Raw genomic sequence first — 12,359 nt, forward strand, 5'->3', positions numbered from 1 at the left:
AAGCTGCCTTCCTTGTGAAAACCTGCTAATATACTTTTTAAAAAAAGAACAGAAAAAAGCATTTACAAGGGACGGTCTCCAGGGAAGAGAAGGTATGAATTTAATGACTCAGTCCTTGGCAACCATCAATAAGTATGCTAGTTAAAGGCAACCAGAGTATAATACACATCCTGCAAATTCAGGAAAATATTACTGTGGATGGATGGATAGATAGAGAGATGATAGATAACATATGGTAAAATGAAAAAGTAGGCAGAATGACAATCACTCTGGCTTTTGCTACAGTGACAAATAATGACCAAATCTCAATGCAACTACAAACATTTATTTCTTGCTAACATTACATAAGGACTGTAGGTCAACTGAGCTTATGCTGAACTTGGCTGTGCTCTGTGTGTCTTCTCATTCTGAGACCCAGGTAGAAACAACACTTGTTCTTTAACGCATGCAATACACTGAGTGGAGGGCAGAAGTTGAGAAACAGAGCCAAACTGCACTAGGACAGGGTAACTTTCTGCTGGGGACATAGCATACTTCTTGTCTGCTCATCTTTTATTGAAAGCAAGTCCAAAATCAGTAGGGACAGGAAGTATGTTGCACTGCAAGGAAGCATGGCTTAAGTGGAGAGGAATGAAAAATTGTGAGCAAATAAAATAGTCTATCACACCTAAGATGTAGAAAATAGCAGAATAATATGACCAAATATATGTATTTTAAAGAAAGTACTAGGATTATTAAACACTTATGCAATTCCAACAAACTATCCCAGTCAATGGTGGACTCAAGTTCTATGGGGCTTAAACATAATGCAAATTTGTGATCCTCTTTAGGAAAATGTGACCAGATATTGCTCTTTCAAAATTAGGGCCCTTGAAGCTTAAGCTTAGTTATCTTTGGGGTAAATTCAATTTTGCCTTCAATTTATGTATTGTAAAAACTCTAACTCCATTCATCAATAAAATTGTAGTAAAAATATATATCCTCCACTCCGAAACTTGTATTGGCACAGATCATTAAAAATAAAATACTGTAATTTTATTTTATTTTTTACCAAGGAGGAAAGTTTATTTCATTTATTTTATTCTTAAAAATACTTTTTTGGCAGTTGTCACATAAAATGTTCTAACGTAAAAAAATTTCATTAAAAAAAAAGCATAAAAAAAACACACCCCAAATGTTAAGATTTTATTTACAAAGCTTCTTTGTTGTACAGAAAGTAAAAATGCTGGTTACGGTCTTGGTGTAACTGGTAGCCACAGAGGGTTGACTCACCAATCACAGCTCTCCACGCTATAGCAAGAGCCTTAATGTTGAAAACCTAACAATGCCAACAATTTTGTTGGGGTGAAGTCTTGGTGGTGGCTTTCCAAGACAGACTAAATGGAGGAAGGCAGAATGTCATAGGAACTATTCTTTGGCTCTTTGGGTGGGTGGGTGTCCTGGAATTTGTATCACAGCTACTTTTTTGTTCTTTTTTGTAGGTTATTCGGGGTCTTAATCATCTTCTTCATCTTCTATTTCTCTTTTCTTCTTTTCATCTTTCCTGATTTCTTCCTCCTCTTCATCCTCATCTTCATACTCACTGTCTTCATCAACTTCTTCATCCTGTCCAAATTCTTCTTCCTCCCCCCTGACTTCATCCTCTTCATCATCAAACCCTTCTTCGTTACAATCCTCCTCCTCCTTGCCTTCATCTTCTCCTTCTTCATCTTCCTCCTCTTCATCCATACCATCCACCTTGGCATCTGAGACAGAGGCTTTAAGATCCTCTGTATCACAGCCATCCAGGTGGGTTCTGCTTGAAGACACCCCCTCGATAATTATTCAGCTTAGTAACCTCACAGTTAAACAGATCCAGGCTTTTCAGACAGTCCAAGTTGTTCAAAGGTTGCAGGGTGCTGATATCTTTCCGTTTATTTCCACTTCAATTCAGGTATGTGAGATATGGAAGTTTTTCTGCTAACATATCCAGACTTCCATAGATTTTACTCTCACTGAGCTCAAGCTTTTTCAATTTAGGTCATTTGGAGAGATTTGAAACTGAAATCAAGCCTACATTTATTAAACTGACGAACTCCAAGTTCACAAATTCAGCCGTTAAGCCCTCGATTTTCCCATCATCTGATGTGAAACTGTCCAGCCCAAGTTCTTAAACCCGAGGAGGGGGTGTGGCGGAGGCACGGCCTCCCGGGGAGGGGCGAGAGAGAGGGGGAGGGTGCGGTGCGGTGGGGTGGGAAGGAAACGTGGCCGGCACCGGGCCACGGGAAGCTGCTCTGCTTCTCGGGGAGGGTCGGGGTAGACGAGAAAGAAGTGGCTCTGCAAGGCCTGCCCGGGCAGGCTAGCGCAGGCCTGGACCTTCCGCCCTGGAGCACGTGCGGGGGCAGCGCGCGCCCGGCTGGCGAGCCTAGCAGAGGCCCGCCTGCAACCCCCTGCCCCGGGCGGGGCCCGTCGCCTGGCATTGCCCTTTTAAGGTGGGGGTGGGCGGGCAGCAAGCCCCGAAGAGGCGGAGGCGACAGCCCGAGCGAGCGCGGTTCCCAGCGAGCCTCCGCAAGGCAGGCGCCAAACCAGCCTGGCTCCGCCAAAGGAGCCTCGGCTCACAGACACAGCCTGGGGCGGAGGGGGGCTCCCTCCAGGGTCAGGCTGAGGGAGATGGAGGGCCGCCAACAGGCCAAAATGCTTTAATTTTAAATAGGCACTAGTCATTTATTAATTTGGACTTAAGAATATAAGATAATCTCTTCCCGCGGCCACATGGATCATAGACTTAAAAGGGAGGTGGGAATTCCCCTGAAGGTCTTTGTCTGAAGAAACCCATTTTTACGTTTTCAAAGAATCCAAACTGGGAGTTCCCGCTTGGCTCAGTGGGTTAAGAATCCGACTGCAGCGACTGAGGGTGCAGCAAAAACACAGGTTCAATCCCTGGACCAGTGGAGTGGGTTAAAGGATCCAGTGTTGCCACAGCTTTGGTGTAGATCACAGCTGTGGCTTGGATTCAGCATGTGGCCCAGGAACTTCCATATGCTAAGGGTACTGCCATTAAAAAAAAAAATCTAAATTGGCAACCATTGTTAGATATATTATGTCTTATGATGACTCGAAGGTAGCTGATGTGTCGATGCAGGATTTTTACTAAGATTAGTTAATGTATTTTTTTCAATCAACACAAAAAGTAATTTATTTCTTAGAAATTTTCTACACTCCCAGGTATCATTGAGAATAATGAGGGAAACTACAGATGGTATGATTTTCAAGCCAAGTGAATTAAAACTAAAGAGTAAGAAAAGAATAAATTTGGCATATATTGGAGTGTACAGTGGCGGCCCCAGATCCGTTAGTAGGTTAAGACCTAAGGATAAGGAGAAAGTTGGAGGCCGTAAAGACTACACCCCTCTTCATCCATCTCTTTACTGGGTATAGGCAGGATAACAGGTCCCTCCAAAGTCCTTGTCCTAATCTCCAGAACCTGAGCATATGTGAGGTACTTGGCAGATATGGTTAAGGTTCCAGACCTGGAAAGGAGGAAGTTATCCTGGAATATCTGGATAGGCACCATCTAATGACCTGAATCCTTCAAAGCTGAGGCGCTTTTCCAGCCATGGTCAGAGAAAGAGATGTCATGACAAAAGGGTCATTGAGACCAGAGAGAGAGACTCAACCTGCTGTGCTGGCCTCCAAAAGCAAATACGGCCCTGCTGACACATTGATTTAGTGTTGTGAGATTCTGGCTGGACTTTTGACCTACAGCACTGTAAGGAAGGAAATACATTTGTGTTGCTTTAAGCCACCAAATTTGTGGCGATTTGTGATTGCAGCCGTTAAAACAAACAAACAAAACAAACACTTGGAGGAGCAGGAAGTGACACGTGGAGATGATGCCCTTTACCCCCTGGTGTGAATGTTCCAGAAGGTCAAATCCCCCAAACCTCAGCACCCTAGTTTCTGGGCTTTACAGGTACATACACTGACACTCAGCCGTGGCCCAGCAGCCTTTTTTTGCCAATGCGAAAAATCTCTTCTAATGTATCTCCTCCAGTTTCCTCAGTTTGTGTTTGTGAAGAAGCATTTCAGATCCTCTTAGTTTGATTATTCTGCATGAGGTAAAGTGGGAAAGTACACTTTGGCAACCCCTGGGCCACATTTGCCAGTGTGATCAAGCTGTTTATAATGGAGCAGGGAAGTGATTTGGGAAATACGTTCATTTTCTACTGATGCAGTGTTTGAAATTTTGGTTTATTCATATTGATGAAACAGAGAGAGAAGTTCCTCTGTGGTCCTTGAAATATTTGACCTGTTTAAACTGCATTCTGATTAAATCCACATAAACCTTGTTGCGACGCATGTCTGTATTTTTGTTTTCTGCGACACATGCTGCTGTGCCAAACAAGTGTCTGTCTAGCTCCAAAGGGGATGCACGGGAAGAAGCTATAGAGGCAATTTTAATTAAAAACAAAGACAAAAGTGAGTCATTTGGGAGAGTTAGAAAAAAATACAGAATATATGCAAAGGCATGGAATGGGCTGATTCTAAAGCATTGTTTAAAATAGTTTGAATGAAAATGGTCATTGACTGGAGGTAAGAAAATCAGTCACACATCAGCTGTTATGAATGGTTTTCTTTGCACATAAAATAGGCTGGAAAAGGGATTCAAGCAGCAGTGAAGGTGTGTTAAATAAACGGACTAACTGTATGGAAGAGGAACTGAAATTCTCCTGGAGAAAGACACTATGCAAGAATGAAGCCATTTGCCAAATAATGGACCAGAATGATGAACTTTGTATTCATTGACTCATACTGTTATATAATAGTTTAATATACTTTAATACATATTCTTTTTACTATCAAAGGATTTAATAATGCCGAGAAGAGTATTTAGCCTTCACACAGAGCTTAATTTCTTGATTTCAGCTGTGTATCACTGAAGAAACAGAATGTAATATTAATGGAGCATTGCTTTGCCCAGAATATTGACTATTTATACTACACCGTCATTTAAAAGAAGCACCAGTTTACTGATACAATTCAAATACTAGAGTTGGCGAAAGTTATATGTACTCCTAAATTGGAGATGTTTCTTCATGCCAACTTTCTTTCTATGTAATGAAAGTAGATGTAACAAGAATATATTATGTTTTTCCCCTTGAAAACAGCTAAGTGTAACAAAGAGCTCTAGACTTGGTGCCAGAACACCTGGGTTCCGGTTTCAGGTGTTCCTCAGGTCCTCTGGTTCTGACACTGACAACACTAGGGGGCCTCCCAGAGCCTGTTCTCAACCGGAAAAACAGAGATAATGTTACCTGTTTTTGTCTGATTCACAAAATGAGGTAATGTGATATACAGCAACACGAACATGCTCTGTAAATTTTAAAGGGTCCTTTGCATTAGGGTCCTCGCATCAGGCTTAAAATACATAAAATAGTAAATAAATCATTGGAACACCAATTCAGCATAAATATATGTTATTATAACGTTTTACAAAAATTTAACTTAATGAGAGTTGCATGTTCTGGTTCTTGTCATCAACTTCAGCTGTGTACATTTACCATGGTGATCCTTGCACCGGAATATTTGGAAAATAGACCTTGCCTTCTCCATAGCTTTGCCTAGAGCTAGGCTTTTCCCTGTTTCTGAGTTCTATATTTGCTGTTGATGGCGAAATCGTGTGTCCATAGAGGTGCCAGAACAAATGGTAAATTCACTGACCAGAAAATATTAATCACATATTATTATGTGCCAGCACTATACAGTGTACTAGTCAGTAAAGTCAGCAAAATGAGCAGTTTGATTTTTTTTCCTCTTCTAAATTGACTAGCTTTTTGTCGAATTAATCAAATCAACCAGTCGGTTTTTGGCTTCCTGTAGACACAGTTTAAATGTCACTTTCTATCTTCGAGCTGCTATTTTGAGAGTTGGTGATGTGTAGGTGGAAAACACTTTACTATTTAGAAATAGAGTACTATACAGTAAGGCTTATCAGACAGTTGTTTTCACTTCGTAGGTTTTATTTCATTTAACTTTTTATTACGAAAAATTTTAAACTTGTGCATAAGCAAGGAATAGTATAAGAAACCCCCATACACCTAATTGAGCTTCAGCTGTTAACAATTCATGGTCAATCTTGCTTCATCTGCACCTGCCACCCAACCTTCCCTACCCCATATCACTTTGGAACAAACATCAGAGATCACATAATTTAATACTTCGATTTTTCAATACTTCTCTAAAAGATAAGAATTTTGAAAAATTATTTAACCACAATAGCATTATCCTGCCCCAAATAAAATTAATAGTAACTCCTTAATACTATCAAGTATTCAGTGTGTGTTCAAATTTCCAACTAGTTTATAACATTATGCATTTTTGCAGTTTGTTTCATTTCGTATTCAAATAAGGTACACACATTGTGATTTGTTGAAAAGCCTCTTAATTCTATTTTAATCTTCAATTCTCTCTTTTTTCTCCCCCTTGCCTTTTATTTGTTGAAGAAACTAGGTCATTTGTCCTGTGGTCTTTGCAGCAGCCTAGATTTTACTGAAGGCATCCTGTGGTATAGTTTAATATGTTTTCAGTCCTGCCTATTTCCTGAATATTAGGAGTTGAAAATATGATATCCACATGTAATGCCTTTTTTAAAATAAACTTTTTGTTTTTAGAATAGTATGACTTACAGAAAAATGTTAAGTACAGAAAATTGACATCTACTTCCCCCATGATTAACATGTGAAGTTGATATGCTATATTTGTTACAATTAATAAAGAAATATTGATACACTATGATTACCTACTATCCATACTTTATTCATATTTTCTGTCCCCTTTGTTGACTCTGTTGCATTTAGGTGTCATATCGCTTTAGAGTCCTTTTAGTTATGACAGTTTATCAGACTTTCCTTGTTTTTGATGACCTTTAAAGTGATGAGGAGTACCAGTGAGATGTTCTGTAGATTTTTCCCCAAATAGGGATTTGCCTGATGTCTTTCTCGTGATTAAACCGAGGTTTAAGTGCTTTGGGGAGGAAAACCACAGAAGCACCATTTTCATCAGAGGTCCATGCCACACATGTGATTTATCACTGTTGACATTAAGCTTGATCACCTGGCTGAGGTAGGGTGTATCAGGCTTCTCCATCATGAAGGTCCTCTTTTTGCTCACTTTCCTGACTGTACACTTTGGAAGTAAGACTTTATCCAAAGCCCCTATTGACAGAGCAGAGCATGATTCTCCATCTCCATAAATTACTTAAAATTTTTCCATATTGAAGATTTTTTTCTATTTATTTATTTAATCATGTATTTATATCACCATGAACTCGTGGCTATTTATTTTATGCTTTGGGTTATGTTATTTATTTTGTTGCTCAAATTGCTCCAGCTTTGGTCACTGGGGGCTCTTTCAGTTGGCTCCTGTGTCTCTTTGTCAGACCCACATCATTGTGTGTGTAGCGGGGGTGGGGTGCACGCACCTGAGTGCCTGTTTTAAGCACTTCCTTACTTTCTGGCACACAAGCTACCCCAGGCTCATTATGTATAATCCTTAGAATCAGCTATTTCTCCAGGGAGACTTAGTTTCTTTTATTGGAGAATAAAAGATCAGGGCACTACATTTAATGAAATATTTTAAAAGTCATTCTTTTACTAGCCATCTTGCCTGTTTGCCATCTTGTCTGTTTTGGAAACTGAGTTTTTTTGGTCATAGTTTGTTATTATAAAATGTTGATGTTTTATAGTTCTGATTTTCAAGTCACTCAGTCTAAAATTTCTACTTATATTGAATATCAGAACTTTTAAGTAATTTGCACAAATATTTTCTCTATTACTATTATATTTCTATATTACTGATAAACTGAGAGTCTGAAAACTTGAATTTTCCTACATTGTGCCAATTCAGTCAGTTCAAGTGGCTATTTGGTTAAGTGATGCTAAGTGTCTGTGACCTTTGACTTTTAAAAAAAAATTTTAGTAAATTGACTAAATATTTTGACATCTTATTAATTACAAAGTACCTAGAGAAAGTAGATAAAAGGGCAAATATCATAAGGAAAGCTTATGTTTAGTTCTGTGGAAGTCATCCAGTAAAAATTCATGAAGGCAAATCCTTCTAAGGGGAGATTTTCTGCATGACTAGGTAAACCAGTAGCTAAAATTTTCACTGTAAAATTTATGAACTGTTTCTTAAGAAAATAAACAATGGAAAAATTTGTATCTAATACTAGAAGAATAAAACAAAACATTTTCAAAGAGTGTCATTTCTATGCAAAATATGCTAATTACACTTTTTTTCATTTATTGAATAATGGTCTCTTTATATAATTTGTTTTTTAAAGATAGGTTTATAAAAGTTATCTATTGGGATTCCAAAGCCAGGCTACCCTAGCAAAACAACTTACCAATTATTCTATAATGGGTAAGGCAATCTTTCTGTGTTGTTTCCTCCTCTGTAAAAGTGGTTGTTAAGATAAATTGGTTCATTTATGTAAAGTACTTGACATATACATCTACATGTATGTGTAATATATGTGTATTTCTACATGTATAGGAAAATATGTTACATATATTTTCATATATATACAAAATATATACATCCCAGTCCATCCAAATATTCAATAAGTTATCCCTTTCTTTAATAGTATTTTCTTTCTACATATTTTAATATTACTTTTCTCTAGTAATAGTCAATCACTTAAACATTTCTCTAATTCAGACTGACTTTGCCATTCACTCCAAATTAATGAAATTTTGCTGTTGTTATTATGCTTCCTCCAAATCAACACTGTAATGAGAATGTTTTGGTATATATTAATGAGTTTTTCTCTTTTGCATTTCTTAGTGTGTGACCTTTGCTCATTCTACCCAAGGCATTAGGATTATGTTATAGCTGGAATGCAAAAATAATGAGGGCTTCAATATTCAGCTTTTCATATCCAAAGCAGGGGGGTTTGAATTGGGTTCAAGAAAATAATCCTAAAATCCAGGCTTTGTCAAAAGATTCTGCAATTTTCCAAATTGTTTCAGCTCCATGTTGACTTTGTCCATAGAAATTATCAAATGTCAGGGATAGATAGGACCATGATGTGACCTGAGGGAAGACCTTGTAGTTTGGCAAGATGATGGACGTGGGGATGGAGAGGTTGGGCTTTTTCTTTTGTTCTGGGCAAGATTTGCAGCAACAAGGAGAGAGACAGAGGTAGGAAGGAAGACCCACTCCCTGCAGTCCCTTTGCAGGCAAAAACTGCCCCGGAAGTGGTGGTGCCTTAACAATACTGAAGAACCCTCTGCTTTGCTGGGGCTGCATAACCACAGGAGGAGACCTGGGGTGAGCAGCCCTGAATAGGCACTGAGTGGAGAGAAGTTATCTAGGCCAAACAGTCTGGTCTGCCGTCTCCTCCAGCCTGTGCGAGTAAGCAGGGGATCCTGCTTGTGTGTTCTGGTGGGGAAAGCAAAGCTCCAGAAAGTCCCAGTGGACTGTCAAGATCCAGAGGGGGTGAGGCAAAGAGGCAGGTTGTCCACGGGTAGGTGTCTGCATAGTGACTCACGGGGAAAATTGGACTATTATCATCACAAGTCCAGGGACCAGACCAGAGACTCAGGAAGGGTCCATGGAGGTCATATCTGAATCCAAAGCCCCTTCTCACTACTGTTCTCCACACCCTCAGCCCCTTTGCTTGACATCATGACTGTGTCTTGGAGCTGAGGAAGGAGAAGAGAAAAATCTTAAATAATTAGCATCTTCTGGGATTTCCCTGGTGGCTCAGCAGGTTAAGGACCCAGCATTATCACTTCTGTGGCTCAGGTCACTGCTGTGGTGTGGGTTTAATCCCTGGCCCAGGAACTTTTGCAGCTTTTGCCTTGCTTCAGGCAAGGCTAAAAAGAGAAAAAAAATAATAATAATTAGCATTTTCCTAAAAGAGACTGAGTAAACCATAAAAACTCAGTTATCACAAAAATCTATAAATGTAAAACACACTGTCCAGTAGGTGAGATCAAGTAAATCAGTTGTGAGGAGAGTAAGTTAATTGAATTTTCAACCTCACTATAAATAGAAGAGGATTTGAAGGTCTGCCCTTCCCTGGCCGCTATGAGGACCTCAGGGGACAGTGGTGGGAAGAACTTTGGAAAGTGAGGGCACTCACTTGCAGGTAACGACAAGGGCAGCTTAGGACCCTGCCATGCCCACTGGGACCAGACCAGATAATCAGCAGGCACAGAAAAGAAGCCAAGTTCAGGCCAATTACAAGGCATCAGGAGTCAAGAGCAGCAGATTCAGCTGGGACATTGTTAAAAGGAAGCTCAGTGGCAGCAGAGGACCAGGTCTGGGCACAATCTGCCTGTGTGAGGAGACATGGTGGCACATTCCCCAGGAATGACCCAGGGCCTGGCACTTCTTGATGTTTTCCTTAATGCAAGATGCAAAAGGCTGAATATCTGAAAGCAATGTCACTGGAAGTATGCATTGAGTGGGATTATTAGTCATATGGAGAGGGCCTTGAATTAAAATTAAGAATCATCTTGTCAGGATAGAGAAATATGAAAAGGTTAAATCATAAAGCTAAGTGAAATGAGGATCAGTGATTCATGAGACATTTTTCTCAAGTTTCAAATTGAGGAAAGAAAGAGAGTATTTGCAAGAATATGGAAAAAAAAATCAGGACTCTGGAAGGACCAGGAGCCATAATATGAATGGGTTAATTTGTTCATATTGATGGCACCTGGTATGTGCTAGCTGCTTTGTCAGGTACTACAGAGGTCCTTGCTTGCTAACTATAGAAACCCAGACAAGTCAATGGCCTTTAAAACAAACACTGTGGGGGTGGTAATAGGGGCACAGAGGAAAGACATTGGGGGATGGGGGAAAGGCATTTGTTAGCCTGCATCTGCCAGTGTGTGTCTAGTTAGGCAAACATCTCCTTAATACATATTTGCTGAGGACCTGCAATGTGGGAGGTTGTCCTGGATAATTGAGAGAAGTGAATGTGGGCTGCCAAAGGGGCTTCCCGGTACCAGTAATGTCTAAGTTAAGACCTGAAGGAATGGGCAGTGGTTTGGTTAATGAGTGGGTGGGTGAAGGTGACCCAGGCTGAGGGTACAGCATGGGCAAAGGCCTGGAAGGGAAGGTTCATGCCCGCTGGAGGAACCTTGCATGACTGAGCAGCACAAGAGGAGATGCTCAAAGGAGAGATGGGGGATGCGGTAGGAGAGGCGAGCAGGGACCTGGTGGCGATGGAGACCAAGTGAGCTGGGGGAAGAGGATGGAGGCAAGAGCCCTTTGGTGAGTGCAAGTGACGAGGCTTGAGGACTGAGTGGACATCAAGGCAGTTGAAGAGGAGCTTAGAACCAACCCAGGTTTCTGGCTCAGTCAGCTGGTGGTCCCATTTACCTTGAGAAGCTACTCCCGAGATATAGCAAGAAGGTTGCAGGAGGCATACAGAGTTCCGCTGGGATATGCAGTTGGCAGTGGGGCCTGGGGTTCTGAAATGAGATCTATAGTGAAGATGCGAATTTGAAAGTGGTCAGCAAAATTCAGGTTGCCTGACCTTTGAAAATTAGTGACCATATCCTTTTCTTTGCCTCAATGGGGGTGTGTAAAATAGTTTTTATTTTTCCAATTGCATTCCATAAAAACAAAGTTTCAAAGAATATTTGAAGTATGAATAAGGAATATCATTCTTTTTTTTTTCTTTTTTTGTCTTTTTGTCTTTTTAGGGCCGCACCCATGGCATATGGAAATTCCCAGGCTAGGGGTCTAATGGGAGCTGTAGCCACCAGTGTATGCCACAGCCACAGCAATGCAGGATCCCAGCCACATCTGTGACCTACACCACAGCTCATGGCAATGCCAGATCCTTAACCCAGTGAGCGAGGCAAGGGATCGAACCCTCAACCTCATGGTTTCTAGTTGACTTCGTTTCCATTGTGCCATGATGGGACAGGATATCATTCTTAATATTAAATAGATACTTAGTAATTAAAAAAGAAATCTGTTTACTGATTTAAAATGTTGCAGGGGAGTTCCCATCATGGCTTAGCAGAAACAAATCTGAGTAGCATCCATAAGAACACAGATTCCATCCCTGGCCTCTCTCAGTGGATTAAGGATCCAGAGGTGCTGTGAGCTGTGGTGTAGGTTGCAGACACTGCTCAGATCTGGTATTGCTGTGGCTGTGGCGTAGGCCAGCGGCTACAGCTCAGATTCAACCCCTAGCCTGGGAAACTCCATATGCTGTGGGTGCGGCCCTAAAAGAACAAAAAATAAAAATAAAAAAATAAAACGTTGGGGTTTTTTTGTATGACATGTTTTCTAACAAAATGATATGTTTTAGCCTATATATTGTTCTTTTAAATCTTACAATTAAAATGCTTTAATTT

General features: G+C 40.4%; 1 pseudogene; it reads right to left on the minus strand.

The window, feature by feature from the left end:
- Window positions 1-1,216: 1,216 nt before the first annotated feature.
- On the minus strand, window positions 1,217-2,459 carry LOC100620719 (acidic leucine-rich nuclear phosphoprotein 32 family member B pseudogene; annotated as a pseudogene).
- Between the last annotated feature and the right edge of the window lie 9,900 nt (window positions 2,460-12,359).

The sequence above is a fragment of the Sus scrofa genome, chromosome 1 (assembly GCF_054392235.1).
Source record: "Sus scrofa isolate SSC_HxYL_T2T_F1_AM1 chromosome 1, Sscrofa_HxYL_maternal_Yorkshire_Landrace_v2.0, whole genome shotgun sequence".
Lineage (NCBI taxonomy): Eukaryota > Metazoa > Chordata > Mammalia > Artiodactyla > Suidae > Sus > Sus scrofa.